This window comes from Cydia amplana, chromosome 1 (assembly GCF_948474715.1).
Source record: "Cydia amplana chromosome 1, ilCydAmpl1.1, whole genome shotgun sequence".
NCBI classification, from domain to species: domain Eukaryota; kingdom Metazoa; phylum Arthropoda; class Insecta; order Lepidoptera; family Tortricidae; genus Cydia; species Cydia amplana.
The window spans coordinates 14,931,836-14,951,078 of NC_086069.1; positions in this window are offsets into that span (position 1 = coordinate 14,931,836).

The window sequence follows — 19,243 nt, forward strand, 5'->3', positions numbered from 1 at the left end:
CAAGTCATTCGAGGGCAGGCCACTGATAGTTTATACAGACCACAAACCTTTGTGTCATGCGTTCGAAAATATAGGGAAAAGTAGTAGTGAAATGCCGCGACGTACGAGACATTTAATGTTCATCAGCGAGTTCACTACGGATATTCGTCACATAAGCGGGAAGGATAACGTTGTGGCGGATACGCTATCCCGCATAGAGACCATTGTTTGCCCAACCGCTATCAATTACACGGAACTCGCCGACGAGCAAGCACTAGACGACTACCTAGCGAGCATGACGCAATCAGACCGGCGCGACGGAAACGATACTATAAACATAAAATTACTCGCAATACCGAATTGTCAAAAGGCTGTATATTGCGAAATATCGTCGAAGGAAGTAAGGCCGTATTTGCCCGAAAAGTTTAGACGCACCGCGTTCGAAAGCGTCCATTGTCTAAGTCACCCTGGAGTACGCACTACTCGCAAAATGGTGTGTCGAAAGTTCTTTTGGCCTGGCATGAATAAAGACGTAAGTCGTTGGGCCAGAGCGTGTATACCTTGTCAAAAGGCGAAAGTCACCCGACACACTGTTTCTGAGTTGGGTACCTTTGAAAACGCTGATAGGCTGTCGCATATCCATGTAGACCTGGTCGGGCCGCTCCCGACATCTCCACATGGAAATCGTTACCTAGTGACAATAATAGATAGGCGTACTAGCTGGCCGGAAGCTTTTCCAATAGCGGACATGACAGCCGAAGTAGTAGCTAAGACGGTGTTTAGCGGGTGGATCGCGCGTTACGGTTGTCCGTCACAGCTCACAACAGATCAAGGACGTCAATTTGAAAGTAACCTATTTAGAGAGCTATCGAATTTGTTAGGTATAAATAGAGTTAGAACCACCCCTTTCCACCCTCAGAGCAATTCGAAGGTAGAGCGTTTCCACAGGAGTTTGAAAGCAGCACTAATGGCCAGAATGAACAATACCTCGTGGGAGGACGAATTGCCGACCGTCATGCTAGGCCTGCGCGCGGCAGGACGAAGCGATAATGACGTAAGTGCTGCAGAGATGTTGTTCGGACGTACGCTACGTTTACCTGGGGATTTCTTTGACACAAGCCCCACGGAACCCAGCGATCCGGGTAATTTAGTAGATAAAATCCGAGAAACAATATCTCAGTACAAACCGGTATCTGCGGGATCACGTAACAACCGCATTTTATTTGTACATAAGGAATTAGCATCATGTCGATACGTTTTCGTCAGGGATGACACCGTGAGGAGATCTTTACAACCACCCTATACGGGACCCTACAAAGTTTTAGAAAGAAACGATAAAGTATTTCTCATCCAATTTCCAAACAGGCAAGCTCGCATTTCAATTGATAGGTTGAAGCCAGCTTACGTATGGAACAACTAGCTGTTGCCCGCGACTTCGTACGCGTGGATTTGTATGTTGGTGGTTATTATATTCTACATTAGCTTAGAACATTCTTGTATTCTAATAATATGCCTTTATACAAAGATTCAAGTCCCGCACTCAAAAAAAAATGTTTGACTTTCACATAAACTTTCAACCCCTTTTTCACCACCTTGGGGGATGAATTCTCAAAAACTCTGAAATTCGTTTTCTTCTCTTTTAATATAATACCTTTTAACAAAGTTTTAAATTCCTAGAATTAAATAAAATTTGAACCCCTTTTTAACCCTTTTAGGGGATGTATTAAAAACGCTGAAATCACTTTTCTTGTTTTCAAATAATTTGCCTTTATACAAAGATTCAAGTCCCGCACTCATAAAAATATGTAATCTCCATACAAACTTTCAACCCTTTTTTCACCACCTTGGGGGATGAATTTTTAAAAACGCTGAAATTAGTTTTCTTTTCTTTTAATGAAATAACTTTTTACGAAGTAAGAAATTCCTAACTTAAAAGACAATTTGAACCCTATACAAACTTTTAACCCCCTTTTAACCCTTTAAAGGGATGAATTTTTTAAAAACGCTGAAATTAGTTTTCTTGTATTCTAATAATATATATGTCCTTATACAAAAGATTCAAGACCCGCACTCACAAATATATTTTATCTCCATACAAAAATTTCAACCACTTTTTTACCATCTTGGGGGATGGATTTTTAAAAACGCAGAAATAAGTTTTCTTCTCTTTTAATGAAATAACTTTTTACGAAGTTAGAAATTCCTAACTTAAAAGACAATTTGAACCCTATACAAACTTTCAACCCCTTTTCAACCCTTTAAAGGGATGAATTGTTAAAACGCTGAAATAACTTTTTTTGTATTCTAATAATATGCCCTTATACAAAGATACAAATCCCGCACTCGCAAAAATATTTTATCTCCATACAAACTTTCAACCCCTTTTTCACCATCTTGGGGGATGAATTTTTAAAAACGCTGAAATCAGTTTTCTGGTCTTTTAATTTAATACCTTTTTGCAAAGTTTAAAATAAAATTTGCACGCCAAGACAAATTTTCATCCCCTTTTTAACCCCCTTAGGAGTTGAATTTTCAAAAACGTCTCAATTACTTTTTTTTTGTAATCGGCTATTATGCCTTTCTAAGAAGTTTCAAAGCATTTGTAATGGATTCAAACTTTCAACCCCTTTTTAACCCTGTTAGGGGATGAATTTTTGAAAACGCTGAAATTATTTTTCTTGTATTCTAATAATATGCCCTTATACAAAGATTCAAGTCCCACACTCATAAAAATATTTGGTCTTAATACAAACATTCAACCCCTTTTTCACCACCTTAGGGGATGAATTTTCAAAAACGCTGAATTTACTTTTCTTATATTCGAATAATATGCCTTTATGCAAAGATTCAAGTCCCGCACTCAAAAAAAGGTTTGATCTCCATACAAACTTTCAACCCCTATTTGACCCTTTAAGGGATGAATTTTTAAAAACGCTGATATTACTTTTCTTGTATTCTTATAATATGCCTTTATACAAAGATTCAAGTCCCGCACTCAAAAAAATATTTGATGTTCATACAAACTTTCAACCCCTTTTTCACCACCTTGGGGGACGAATTTTCAAAAACGCTGAAATTAGTTTTCTTCCATTTTAATATAATACCTTTTTCCAAAGTTTCAAGTTCCTAGCTTGAAATAAAATATGCACCCCAAGACGAATTTTCATCCCCTTTTTAACCCCCTTAGGGGTTGAATTTCCAAAAACGTCGCAATAAGTTTTTTTTAAAATCGGCTATTATGCCTTTCTTAGAAATTTCAAAGCATTTGTAATGGATTCAAACTTTCAACCCCTTTTTAACCCTGTTAGGGGATGAAAATTGAAAAACGCTGAAATTACTTTTCCTGTATTCTAATAATATTTCCATACACAAAGTTTCAAGTTTCGCACTCAAAAAAATGTTTGTTCTCCATACAAACTTTCAACCCCTTTTTCACCACCTTAGGGGATGAATTTTCGAAAACGCTGAAATCAGTTTTCTTGTTTTTTAATATAGTACATTTTTACAACGTTTCAAATTCCTAGCTTAAAATAAAACTTGCACCCCATACAACCTTTCATCCCCTTTTTAACCCCCTTAGGGGTTGAATTTTTCAAAATCGCTTCTTATCTCTTGTACACTTTATAAATTCAACCTAGTGTGCAAATTTCAACTTTCTAGCTTTTGTAGTTTCGGCTCTGCGTTGATGAATCAGTCAGTCAGTCAGTCAGTCAGTCAGGACACTTGCATTTATATATATAGATAACGCCGACGATACCGCGAATACTAATACTAAAGTAGGCGACTCCACTACAGCGCAAAGCGAAAGCGAAGCTAACACGAGACCGCGCACCACTAGAAGTGGCAGAGTTATTAATAGGCCGGTCAGATTTTTAATAGACGAATAGATTCGCAGATTAGCTGGATATACTTAGTTCGCGTAGGACACATCTTTGTTGTGTGTCATAGTTATGAGATTTCTAGGAAAACATGAAATACGGGTTCGCTACCTTGCTTAATTTAGTATCTCCTGGAAGGAGCCTGGACCCCGGGGGTAGAAACTTTCTGCTTCCGAAAAGTAGCATCAGTAGTCATTTCACAAAGGGTGGAAGACTACATTCAAAGTTATTAACTAATATAATCAGTTTAAAGCCGGACTCTGAAACATGATGTTCCGCACCCTAGTTAGGTATCATATACTTTTAAGTCGTAAAATGCGTTATAATGGCGAAATTTTACATTATTAACGAGGTTTACACATTTATTTATTCTTCGGTCGAAACAAGCATTATTTTTCTTATCTATCATGGTAGGTCAATGATGCAATGTTTATAGTACAACATCGCTAAGCGATAATCGCAACGGTACTGGCTGACTAACATTAGCGATAGAAATTGCTGATATACAAATTGTAAAAATGTACTTTAGACTATAAGAAATCTGTTGATGCAATTTTTTTTTACTAATTATCGTGTCATGAATTTAATGTTTTATAAGACCATCATTTGTCATTTATTATGCAATATTGAGAATCTTGACTTTGTGTGCAGTCAACACGCAGCGCGTGTCATATACATTTTTTTACTTATTTAATTGTCTAACTGGTCATCACACTAACTACAATGGGCTACGGACAGAGCAAGGAGGACAAGTCCCACAATAACATCGCAATTGCAGAGGTCCATAGTGTCACTGGACAGGTTGACGCAAAGCTCAACTACTTCGGAATTATCCTCCTCGTTATCTCCGTTGTATTAGTGCTGTTTTTGATACATTTCATATACACTAAGTGTCGACAATGCATTCGAAGTTGGCTACAGAAAGCGGTTGCTAAAGTGCAACCAACAACCGTCGTTGTACACCGGGAGCCGGCCCAGCCCCAACCTAAACAACAACCTGTAATTTATTGAGTGAAGTGAAGTGTTCTTAAATAAAACAAATAATGTGTTTATCAAATCCATATAGTGTATTTCGGTATGTCAAACTAACATGTTCGTTTAAATATTCCAGAGTTATTGTAATAAATTCAATTCTTATATCTAATTATAAATGTAAAGCATTAACATTGTATTCCGATACCGTAGGTACTCGTGTCACACAGTTACGCGTAGCGCTATGTCAGCGAAACGCGCGCCTGTGCGATATCAGAGAAGCCATAACATTGTAAGGTTAGGAACACACAGGATGTAAGTATTATCAGATCCCAAAAGAGAGATCATTGTATTAATTAATTTAATTTTTTTTTCCCTTAAGGGGGGAAGTAATATAGGAACAGTTTAGCTAGGTCAGCTCATATTCAAGTGCGCGTGCACCGCGATATGAGCTGACTAGCCAAAAGCTTAGGTATAGCTTTAAGGAACTCGGGACGCCAGTCCCGCTCGAACCTTTGTACGATCAACTTGATTGTTTTAATATACGGAGTTAATAATTCTTAAAGTGATCATTCCATACCAAATAGGTCACCCAGCTATTATATATAGAAGTAGAACAACTACTTCTAAACGAGCTCACAGTAAACAGGCAAACAGTAGCCACAAGAGGGGCTGTCCATGATGTTAAATTAGATTAGAACAATAATATTCGTTATCCAAAGCAAATGGGAAGTCACTATTTTTCGTTTACATATAAAATTTTCCCATTTAATTACTATCTATTTTTTAACTATTTATTTTAAATCGGTAGTAGATGGACACGCATATATTATTGCATTATCCGTATTTAACGTATTTGTTCTCACGAGTATCTACATATCCCGCGTCTTTACAATACAAGGCTTACCCTATAATTCATTCCGTTCACTATACAAGTACCAACGTACTCTACGAAGTGAAGGAGTGTGTGAAGCAGTTAGTTGCCTGCCGTTTTCTTACTATTACATAATTCTCCGCTATGGTTAAGGGTTAAATTTATTGGATCCATTGACGGGTTATTGGATTTAAGGCGTATTATATTACAGAGGAGGCGTTTTACTTGCGCAACTGCAAGCTACAAATCTATATATATAAATGCAAGTGTCCTGACTGACTGACTGACTGACTGACTGACTGACTGATTCATCAACGCAGAGCCGAAACTACAAAAGCTAGAAAGTTGAAATTTGCACACTAGGTTGCATTTATAAAGTGTACAAGAGATAAGACGCGATTTTGAAAAATTCAACCCCTAAGGGGGTTAAAAAGGGGATGAAAGGTTGTATGGGGTTCAAGTTTTATTTTAAGCTAGGAATTTGAAACTTTGTAAAAATGTATTATATGAAAAAACAAGAAAACTAATTTTAGCGTTTTTGAAAATTCATCCCCCAAGATGGTGAAAAAGGGGTTGAAAGTTTGTATGGAGATCAAATATTTTTGTGAGTGTGGGACTTGAAACTTTGTATATGGGTATATCATTATAAGACAGGAAAAGTAATTTCAGCGTTTTTGAAAATTCATCCCCTAACAGGGTTAAAAAGGGGTTGAAAGTTTGAATCCATTACAAATGCTTTGAAACTTCTTAGAAAGGCATAATAGCCGATTACAAAATAAAGTAATTGCAACGTTTTTGGAAATTGAACCCCTAAGGGGGTTAAAAAGGGGATGAAAATTCGTCTTGGGGTGCAAATTTTATTTTAAGCTAGGTCCTTGAAACTTTGCAAAAAGGTATTAAATTTAAATACATAAAAACTAATTTCAGCGTTTTTGAAAATTCATCCCCCAAGGTGGTGAAAAAAGGGTTGAAAGTTTGTATGGATATCAAACATTTTTTCGAGCGCGGGACTTGAATCTTTGTATTTGGGGATATTATTAGAAGACAATATAAGTAATTTCAGCGTTTTGTAAAATTCATCCCCGAACAGGGTTAAAAAGGGGTTGAAAGTTTGTATGGGGTTCAAATTTTATTTTAAGCAGGGTACTTGAAACTTCGTCAAAAGATATATTATTAAAACACAAGAAAACAAATTTCAGCGTTTTTGTAAATTCATCCCGTAAGGTGGTGAAAAAGGGGTTGAAAGTTTGTATGGATATCAAACATTTTTTCGAACGCGGGACTTGAATCTTTGTATTTGGGGTTACTATTAAAAGATAGGAAAAGTAATTTCAGCGTTTTGTAAAATTCATCCCGTAACAGGGTTAAAAAGGGGTTGAAAGTTTGTATGCACATCAAATATTTTTTTGAGTGCGGGACTTGAATCTTTGTACAAGGGCATATTATAAGAATACAAGAAAAGTAATTTCAGTGTTTTTGAAAATTCATCCCCCATGATGGTGAAAAAGGGGTTGAAAGTTTGTATGCACATCAAATATTTTTTTGAGTGCGGGGCTTGAATCTTTGTATAAGGGCATATTATAAAAATACAAGAAAAGTAATTTCAGCGTTTTTGAAAATTCATTCCCCAAGGTGGTGAAAAAGGTGTTGAAAGTTTGTATGGAGATCAAACATTTTTTTGAGTGCGGGACTTGAATCGTTGTATAAAGGCATATTATTAGAATACATGAAAAGTAATTTCAGCTTTTTTAAAAATTCATCCCCTAAAAGGTTTAAGAAGGGGTTGAAAGTTGGTAGAGCCGCTCTACTAGAGCTAGGTAGTAGGTTTTATTAAATAGTGGACTTGAAAATATGCTGGGGGTTGAGAGGGATTATATCGAGAACAATTTTATTCAGTTAGAGGCTTGAAACTTCGTAGCCAGGTTGTGTATAATAATTAACAAATGATTAATAGTCCCTACTGCTATCTTTTGCTGCATAATGTTCTAAGCTAATGTAGAATATATAACCACCAATATACAAATCCACGCGTACGAAGTCGCGGGCAACAGCTAGTCGTAACATAATACATGTTTAATATGGAACATTGGGTATTTACGCACGTAGCAAACAGTATTTATATTTGTGAGTTGTAAGTAAATAATATGTCTTTATACATTATGTAATTACATATACGTTATTACTTGAACATTATCTTATACCTTTAAACGAGCAATTCTTGTTTGTTTATCTATCTATCTATCTAATACCTGTAAACGAGCAATTCTTGTTTATTTATTTATTTATATGTATATACATATATTTCGGGGATCTCGGAAACGGCTCTAACGATTTTTATGAAATTTGCTATATGGGGGTTTTGGGGGGCGAAAAATCGATCTAGCTAGGACTTATCTCTGGGAAAACGCTAATTTTTGAGATTTTATATGTTTTCCGAGCTTTGCTCGGTCTCCCAGATATTAAAATAGAAAATATGAAGAAGAAAATACTTTCACGGAAGATTGTTACCTACTTGTTACACAACTCTAAACTCAGTTAGTTATTTAAAATTAGAAAAAAGATCAGATGACTTAAACTGGTGTATGCTTTGTGACTTATTAGTGTTAAAAGAAACAGCGGGGGAGTTTTATAATCGCATAGTAAAAGGTAACAATGCTTTTTATGCTCAAATAAAAAACCGGCCAAGTGTGAGTCAGACACGCGCACGGAGGGTTCCGCACCATCAACAAAAATAGAGCAAAAAAATCGTGTTTGTTGTATGGGAGCCCCCCTTAAATATTTATTTTATTTTATTTTTAGTATTTGTTGTTATAGCGGCAACAGCGATACATTATTTGTGAAAATTTCAACTGTCTAGCTATCGCGGTTCATGAGATACAGCCTGGTGACAGACGGACGGACGGACGGACAGCGAAGTCTTAGTAATAGGGTCCCGTTTATTACCCTTTGGGTACGGAACCCTAAAAACGCACAACAGCCATTTTTAGGGTTCCGTAGCCAAATGGCAAAAAACAGAACCCTTATAGATTCGTCATGTCTGTCTGTCTGTCCGTCTGTCTGTCCGTCCGTATGTCACAGCCACTTTTCTCCGAAACTATAAGAACTATACTGTTGAAACTTGGTAAGTAGATGTATTCTGTGAACCGCATTAAGATTTTCACACAAAAATAGAAAAAAAAACAATAAATTTTTGGGGTTCCCCATACTTCGAACTGAAACTCAAATTTTTTTTTTCATCAAACCCATACGTGTGGGGTATCTATGGATAGGTCTCCAAAAATGATATTGAGGTTTCTAATATCATTTTTTTCTAAACTGAATAGTTTGCGCGAGAGACACTTCCAAAGTGGTAAAATGTGTGTGTCCCCCCTGTAACTTCTAAAATAAGAGAATGATAAAACTAAAAAAAAATATATGATGTACATTACCATGTAAACTTCCACCGAAAATTGGTTTGAACGAGATCTAGTAAGTAGTTTTTTTTATACGTCATAAATCGCCTAAATACGGAACCCTTCATGGGCGAGTCCGACTCGCACTTGGCCGCTTTTTTATTATTTATTCAGGTAATTACAACACAATATCTAAACTTAATTACAAAAGTATCGGTAAACCAGTAAGGTTTGTCTCGATACTCCATTAGGATCCTGAAATAATTATACCTTCCTAATGAATTACTAATCGTAAATATCCTGAACTTTTCATGATAAAGAAAAATTATTAGAGTATATTTTCCTTTTAAGTACAAACAAGTACAAAGTTATTTTGTCGGTGTTTATATTTCTTTTAGCCTTATACATTTATTGTATGGATAACAATAGCCATTACAATGATTATAATTTGTCAAAGTTACTAGGAATATAAGCTTTCACAAGTCGATATTACAAAAGAAGTGATGTAATATTGTTTAAATAGGTAATATGCCAGGTACAATCATATTATATATTTTTCACCTCAGCAGCTCGAACAAGGGTACTTTGATTCTTAAAAACAGTGAGCAAAATGCGATTTTGCTCACTGAGTGAGACAAAATGACATTCAAGTGACCTTTATAGTCAAATGTCATTTCAACATGCGGGGTCTAATAAAAGTTCGAAATACTTGGGTTCTATTATCTCTGTCCCTTTCACACTGTTAGCAAAAAGAAACAGACAAAAAAAGTTAAAACGATATTCAACGGTATATTCACGGTTTATAATAGACCCCCCAAAAACTTCAGACCGCATCGTTCCAAACCACGTACGAGTATTCTTAATAATTAATTAATAAAAATAAAGTTTAAGATTTGATAAAAACTAATAAAATACTATATTTTGGGTATTTTATTGTACAATTAAAATAATGAACTCAAAAAATACACAGATCATCACGCAAAATTAATTATTTTACTTTTAAGAATTTCTACCATAGTTGACAATTAGTACGTACTTATCCGCAATTCGGACCGTATCTTACAAAGATTTTTTTTTACAAAAAAACGTTGTCGATTGAAGTGTCAGTTAATGTTTGTTATTTCTATATTATTTTACTGGAATTTATTATTACGTTTTGTTTTTGTGTTCCATTGCGGTAATTAAACTTAATTGTTTGTATATCTTAAGAAAACATGAGTGCAGGTATTAAGTGATGAAGAAGGATTACATTTTTCAAGTTGTCTAATAGGTATGTTCTCACTGCTCAGGTGAAAAATGTTGTGTACTACACGAGATCAAAGTTATTTACATCTCGTGCGCTTTTGAGTCCCTTACTACGCTCAAGATTCTAAATTAGATTCACTCGCTACGCTCGTGAATCTATTATAGAATCTTTCGCTTGCACGGGACTCAAAATAAGCACTCGAAGAAATATCAAACTTTGATCACTTGTTGTACAAATAACTATTTTCTATTCCCGTACTTTTATTTGTCATTTAAAGGGTCGTGCATACACATTTAAAACCCTACCTTATAGTTGTCAAGACAAGTCTTTAGTCTATTCCCCAAAAAATAATTTGTGCATACACGCAGTATCTTTTTGGCGATTTTACGATACTTCGTGCAAAATATTGAATGAAATACAGTGTTGCCAACTTTATTTTAAATGTCATCTCTGACAAATAAGTGAACCGTAGACATGTTTTTTTATTTTATTTCATTCATTCATTCATTCTTTTTCCGCCCGTACCCTCCATTTTTGCTTGTTAAATTTACAATTTTATTTCAAAGTAAGTGCTTGGTCGTAGAAAAAGTATTGTATGCAACGTTGTTTAACTGAGTCAAAAAATACTCGTGGCGTCTTTATTAACAATTTTCGGCTTCGCCTCAAATTGTTACTCACGCCACTCGCCTTTTTTGACCTCTCTTAAACAACGGTTGCATAAAATACTATTTAAGAGATTTAAGACGATCGGTAGGCCCAATGCCCTTGAGCGTCTGGGCGGAGCTAAGCGCTCTGTACCCGCACCACCCGCTTACCCCGCTCGCTGCGATCGTACGTGAATTTTGTATCGCTGCACCGCCACGAGGTTCAAAGAATAAGATACAGCCCAGAGGCGCGCAGTTGGCGCTATACTCGTATAATCTTTTGTTTTCAGATATTTTGTTGTTTGAGTATGAGTAGATCATGCATTTAGTGGAGGTCGTAAATTACATTTCACGGTTAATACGACTCGCGTCCCGCTTAATCCGCCAAATAAAATTATATTATTATTATATATTACTTACCCATCCCGTTACGCACCGTGCACGTTTGTGTAATTGACATAACCGTCGTATTCGTATAGAGTGTCATTCTATGAAACTTGCTAACTATGTAATCAAACTTGATGAATGAATGAATTTACTAGTAACTTTTGTTTACATAGTTAGCATCCATAGAATGATACTCTATGCAATAATTTTTTAATGTGTTTATTACCTACTAAGGTTTTTTGTTTTAATTTGTCTAATATCTAAAATTATCTTTTATCGGATCCTCGGCAACGTCGGAAATGGTATGGAAACGTCGCAAATGTATCTGTACACGACATTTGTGACACACACATACGTAAAATTGATGAAAAGTTAATTATGATTTTTGCATGATTTCTGTATGAAACATTGTTTTCCTATTAATTTCGCGCAAACGAATATTCGAAAGTAGATAAATGCGGAAATATTTATGTACTAATAGTGTGTAGTTACTTAATGAACGCGGATTGAATTTTGTATGAAAATCGAACCACCTATTAAGGTACCAAGTTTATTAAAACTAACATCATTTTAATAGGTAACAATCCTAAAAATTTAATGGTTTCTGAATCAAACTATATAGTATATACCTACAACATAAGTTGCCAATGTTGATCAATTACATAATTATTATTTTTTAGGAAACGAACTTTATTAAAAACGTTAAATTTTAATGGCAATATGTCGGCGCATGTTCGAAAACATTTTTAATAAATTTCAAATGAAGCTTTCTCAAACATAAGTGGAAATATTGTCATTAGGTTTGTAATAATAGGCTGCGAAACACCGTGTTGCGCGCGCTAAAGCGCGTCACAACCAAATCAACTTTCTGCAGTTATTTAATCTTTGGCCACAATAACTCCAATTTTATTGCACTTGGGCTCAGCACAAGCATGCAGAATACAAGGAAGGCACGGAGCGACGAGCGACACAGCCTCCTCGTCTCAAAGCTAGCAAACGACTGCCGGCCACGTCTTTTTCGAGCTACATTCGCACAAAATGTTGAAAAATATTCGATTTCATAAAAAAAAATGATTAATTAACATTATTCTACGTTGCATTTGTAGTGTCGGTTAAAACATTTATTTTAGTTTAAAAATAACTTTAATCGAATAAACCGTTTAGTAGAAATAGGCAAAGTTAGTCGCAAAACGGCATCTCGTAATCTTCCTTTTTTAGAAAAATTATAAGTCACAGGAAAAAAGTCAAACGTTACAAATGTTGTACATAAAACGTAGATTCATATATTTTTTTTTTCATATTTTTTTGTTGAACCGTTAAGAAGATATATACTCTAGAAAGTAAGAGTTTACGGCCAAAAACGGCGCGTAGCGCCTTAAAAAATAAAAAAAGCTTGTGAGACTCTGGCGTCCCTCCCTCAAAAGTTATATAGGAATAACTCATAAAATCAAGTCATACCTAACTCACTTACAAATATTGATCGCTTACGAAACTTATGTAATAGTTGGTAATAGTATTAAAAAGGATAAGTAAGAGCAAAATGCTGGTGATACTAAGAAAATTTAGAATATTGTAGACAAGCTTTAAATAGGCTTTACATAGAATAAATTTAAAAGTGGAAAAATTACTTACACACACTTAGACTTAGACACTTAAATTTATTCTAAGCTTAATAGCATCGGTCGCAGACGTTTCTGCTTGTAAAAAAATTAAATTAGTATGGGTAGCACATCGTAACTGGTGAATTTCCAATATGACTTGGAACTCCGGTAGCCGTTTAAGAAGTGTAACGCTCTTACGGTAGATGTCGCTAGGGTCCCCTAGACCCATAATATGGTGGAAAGATTTGCTGGCTATGGATGAGGTCTTGGTGGTTCAGATGGCAGAGCGCTGGAATATCTATCCAGAGGCCGTGAGTTCAAGTCTCACCCAAGACAGTAATTTTTCCACTTTTAAATTTATTCTAAGCTTAATAGCATCGGTCGCAGACGTTTCTGCTTGTAGAAAATTAAATTAGGATTTACATACTTATGTACATGTAACAATTATTTCACTTCTATTTGCTGAACAATTTTTCGGCAACACTGAAAGCTTTCAAATGTCCACTGAAGTCGGCTCATTAAATATTTGCCTGAGCTAGCGCTAATGACAAACGAACGTTGCCAATTAGTAAACAGCGAATGAAATAGCTTAATTACGAGTATAACCTTCTCATTAAAATAGAGCACGTAAAATTCAGACCGTTTAAGGTCGGAAATTAAAACAACAGTAAATGTATTCAGGCACATGAATACATGGGATCGTTAAAGTAATTTTATTTATTACTGTAGATCATTTACTTAGGTTTATTTAGTGTAAGTAAAAATTAAGTGTAGGCACACTTAAGTGGCCATTTATCGGCTTTATTACGAGTAAAAAGACACAACACCTCTCTTTATCACTAATAGGGTAAGTGCTATAGTTAAATGGCCACTACATAGTAATTCGCCACTCTTAACAATAAGGCTTCAATTGGCTTGTTTCTTTCCGATTTGTTAGGAGTGGCCAATTTACTATGTAATGTACTGACCAATAACTATAGCAGTCACCCTATATCGTATCTCTCGAGAGATAACTTACGGCCGTATTCGAAAAATGCATATAAGATGTCATTGCGTCATTGTTATAAAGATTTTAGTGGGAATATTTATTTAAGTATAATTTATTGGTTACAGTCAAACATTTCACGTAACGGAAAACCTGATGGCTGGCCTAAAAAGTGCACTGAAAAAGGGTAGGTCTAATAAGCCCTTTAGATCGGACTGATTCTCAGTGTTGAAGTTTCACCAAGATTAAACGTGCTATTCTTGCAGGATGCCTAACCAAGGTGACAATTGTTAAGAGCCAACAGGAGTGGTCATTTCTCTATACAAACGTACTCGACTGTTTCCTCCGTGGGTTTTGAAGCTAGAGCAATGATTTTTTCAACACAGATTAATATTATCAATATCTGTGTCGGACCGTTTTGCTTTTTTTGATATTTTTGTTTTTTAAGGCGCTAGAGCCCTTCAAAAATGGCCAAAATGGCCTAATTGACTATGCCGCAATGAGAGGCGTAGTATTTAAAACTGATACCAATTTGCCAAAAAAGCAAAACGGTCCGACACAGATAATTTCATAATCATTTAGATTTCTAAATTTGGTTACGATTGGTTAGGTTTTGGAGGAGGAAACAGTCGAGTACGAAACCTCGATTTTTGAGATTTTTACGCAGGATTTTTCGCCTTGTCCTTATCGCACTAGTTTTAGGCGCCGCTTCCGTTAGCGAAACGGGTATATTTACCTAAAATATTTAAATCTCAGCTCCTGTTTCGTCTTACTAGAAAACGCCAATCGATACTTAATGATGGGAATAGTCGCGTGACTTTCCGTAGCATCTATCATCCCAATACATTTTATCTTTTCGGTTTTGTCGACGTACGATTGTCATCTTAGGCTCACTGGAATCTACGATAGGTAAGTACCTATCCTACATATATATCGTAAAGTGTGATCGTCCGTATGTGGTGAGCCGATTTATTTGCGCCGTCCATCCGATGCACTTTTTCATTCGTCCGATATTGCCGCATGAATGCTCCTTGTGCATGATTTAATCCAGTTCGGTAGGTATGTATATCTTGATAAGGCGATAATAATATCTATTAATCAATTTAGCTCCTCAATGTTAAAACATTTCTGACATTATTCACATATAAATTCATATATAAAAGCCATTAATTAGATTTTCTACATTCATGATTATTTATAGAATAGAATAGAATAGAAATACTTTATTTGGTGAAAGACATAAAACTTAACCTGTATCTTATTCTAAATTATATTCTAACACCAAAATAGATGCCACTCAGCATATGCCGATGTCTAACGTAGGTACTTAGCCATGGCGCTGGTTTTCAGGGCAACCAGGGAAAACACAGTAAAAATAACAATTCTTTGTATTCAATCCTTACACAGTGTCGTGGTGAAAATACGAGGGGCTTCGAAAAACGCTAATATAAAAAAAAAAGCTTTTTATTATTATTACAGCTTTATTTATTTCAGCGAAATGTGTACAGTTTGTAATATAGCAGTTTCTTTTTTTTTTTTTTTTTTTATATAATATAATTTTTGTTTATTTTATTATGTTGTTTTATTACTTCATTTCACTGATCCCTGTTGGGTAAAAGCCTCCTCGAGTCCCTTCCATTGTTCTCTGTCTGTAGCTAGTTTCATCCAATTTTTTCCCGTTTTTTCAACTACTTCAACTATGTCGTCTGACCAGCGCTTTTGTGGCCTACCCTTATATCTTTTTCCTGGTGGTCCTGTCCATTCAGTCACAATTTTAGTCCACCTTTTGTCCGTGTATCTTGACACATGGCCAGCCCATTGCCATTTTAGACGCAGTGTCTGTTTTAGGGCGTCCACAAGCTTGGTTTTTTTCCTGATCTCTTCATTTCTGACTTTATGTATTCGTCTTAGCTTCAACATACTCCTTTCCATGGCATGCTGACATGTGGAAATTTTATTTTTTATTGTACTTGTGTATGTCCATGTTTGACAACCATATGTCAGGCAAGGCAGTATGCAAGTGTCCATTATTATCTTTTTTAACTTTGGATGGTAGTCGCCTTTAAGTACTTCTTTTTGAGACCAGTATTTTTTCCATGTGTTGTTTATTCGTCTGTCGACTTCTTCTTCATTATGTTTTTTGTTGAAGGACACCTGTTTGCCTAGATAAATATAATCGTTTACGTATTCCACTTCGTTTCCATCTACTTTTATTATCCGTGCTTTAGAGTTGGTCATCACTTTGGTCTTTTCTATGTTTATGTACAGTCCAACGCGCATGCTCTCATTTGCCAGAGATTGCATCATTTCTTCCAGTTTATTTGATGACTCAGCGAAGATGACAATGTCATCTGCAAATCTGAGATGGCTGAGATATTTGCCCCGTATCCACAGTCCTTGGTTACTCCAGTTCATTTTTTTGAAGATTTCTTCAAGTACAGCTATGAAAAGTTTAGGTGATAAGGGGTCTCCTTGTCTTACTCCCTTTCTTATTGGTATTTCCTCTCCAGTTTTTTCCAGCCTTACTCTGCTGACGCTTTGATTGTAAATGTTTCTGATTATGTTTATGTAGGCATTGTCCACTCCGCAGGATGTAAGTGCTTTCCAGATGGACTGATGTGTTATGCTATCGAAGGCCTTTTTATAGTCAACGAAGGCTACATACAGCGACAGCCTGAACTCGTAGTATTTTTCAAAAATTTGTTGCAGCGTATGTATATGGTCTATAGTAGAGTATCCAGCGCGGAATCCAGCTTGCTCAACTGGTTGGTTTTTGTCTATTTGCTGTGTTATGCGGTTTAGCAATATTGATGTGAAGAGTTTGTATATGCTAGACAGCAAGCTGATTGGCCTATAATTGCCAATGTCCAGTGGGTCTCCTTTCTTATAGAGAAGAACTATATCTGATATACACCACTGTTTGGGAACTTGTTCTGCTCTAAGTATCGCATTGAACAGATGCGTCAGGTAAGGAAGCAATAGTGGTGCACCTATTTTTAGCACTTCATTACTTATGTTATCGGGTCCGGGACTTTTTTCCGTTTTTAGCTTTTTGATATGTGTACATACTTCTTGTTCACTTATTGATTGCAAGTCACTGCTTAGAATATTTCCCAAGGAATCATCTTCTTCATTGTTTGTAATATCCGGGTAATCACTATAAAGTTCCTTATAAAATTTTGTAGCTACATTTATTATGTCTTCTCTTGTCTTGGTTTCAGTCTGTCCTTTTTTGAGTTTTTGTATCCATTCTTTATTTGTAGTTAGTTCTTTTTGAGCCTTTTTGCTGCTTCTGTATTTTTGTAGGTTATTTTCAATAATTTTCTTCCTATGCTCATTGTAGTCTTTCTTTATAGCTTTGTTACATAGTTTAAATAATGCTTTTAGTTCTTCTTTCATTTCTTTTGTTTTGTTTGGAGTTCGAATTAGTTGTGTGCGGCTGTTTATAAGGTTAATTGTTGATTTCTTTAGTATTTGAGGTTCATTCTTCACACTGTTGCTGGTTTTTAGACTGTTTGTTATTATATTTTCCAATTTGTTGTAGTAACTCTGTATGTTATGATAATCTTGTATCATTTCCTTTTGCAATTTATCTTTTAAGTTTGTTATGTACATGACTCTTTCTTCATTTGTTTTAAGTGATATTGGTGAGGATTTATAGGATCTTCTGGACTTTTTTGGTGTTTGTAGTATGACAGTTGATCTCACCAGTCTATGGTCAGATGGATAAGATATTTGATTCAAGACTTCTATATTTGTTATACATTTAGGATTATTGCACAAGATAAAGTCAATTTCGTTTCTAGTTTTGCCATTTGGCGCTTCCCATGTCCATCGACGGCTAGGTTTCTTTTTGAAATATGTGTTCATAACAGATAATTTCTGTTCATAGGCGTATTGGATTAGTGTATTTCCTCTATCATTGCGTTTGCCATATCCAAAACTACCTAGAACTAGATTTTCATGTCTTTGTGGTTGTCCTATCTTGGCATTGAAGTCGCCCATTACTATAACTGTTTGCTGTTGTGAGTCTTGTGCCTTTCGAAGATCGTTATAAAATGTGCACATTTCCTCCTCACTAGCTTTTATGGTAGGGGCGTATGCTTGTATTAGGGTTATAACTTTGTCTCCAAATTTAAGTTGTAATGTTGCTATTCTTTCTGACAGTCCGTCAAAGCTGATTATGTTTTGTTTGTAGATTTTTTTAATTAAAAATCCTACACCGTGGTGACCGCAGGTTTCTCCTATGTAGCAGAAAATGTATTCTTGTAGCTCCTCAATCTTGTTACCGATTTTTCTGACTTCACTAAGTCCGATTATGTCGAAGTCTATGTTCTTGATTGCTTGGAGTAGTTCTATCAGTCGTTCTGTGGTGGAGAGTGATCTCACATTGTAGGTGCAGATTTTTAACTTTTGTTTATCCTTAGATGAAGGGTGAGGGTGTTGGTCTAAAACCCCACGGGGACCAGCCGGATTGGGGAGTTTATTTGTTGTTGTGACATTATTTTGTTGCTGTGATTTGTTCCACTTTTGATTGTTGCTATGTACATTGTTGTGTTGTATTGTAACAATTGTTGTGTTATGATTTATGTTTTTTGTAGATTTGTTTGTTGTTCTTCCTAATGTTCCATGTTGTTTAACTTTGCCAGGTATTTTTGTCTGAGAGTGAATATGCTCTTTCCCGCATGATTTGAAATGCATCTCGTTTTGTTATCGAGCCACTAGCAACTTCAGGACTGGGTGTTCGTTTTGGGGTAGGTGATCTTGAGCAAGCCCTGGTACTGGAAGTACTGGAACTGTCTCGAGGGTCTTGTTCTACGTTTGTCCTTTTTATCTTATGTTTGTTTCCGTTCTGATCACTGTGTGCTGTGGTAGACGGGCTTGGGGTTTTGGTTTCTGCTCTTTTCCTTTTTTCCCTTTCACCTTGTTTGGAGCGCTCTTTCTTCTCTTGTAATGTTTTTTTAGGGATGTCATGTGTTATGTAGGCGTCCGCGACCTTTATTTTCATTTTGTTTTTTAAAATTTCGATTTTTTTCTGCAATGATGTAGTTGACAATAATATTGGTCTTATTTTTCCATCAAGTTTAGGTTTGCCTAGTCTCTGGATACGGTTTATGTCACTTATCATAAAAGACACTTCGGTTGACTTTATTATTTCACACACTGATCTAATGAGGTCTTCCATTTTCTCATCGGGCGCTTCGGGAATTCCGTGGAGTATTATATTATTTCTCCTCGCATTCAGGTCAAAATATTCCAATTTCTTATTTAAAAACGTTATTTCG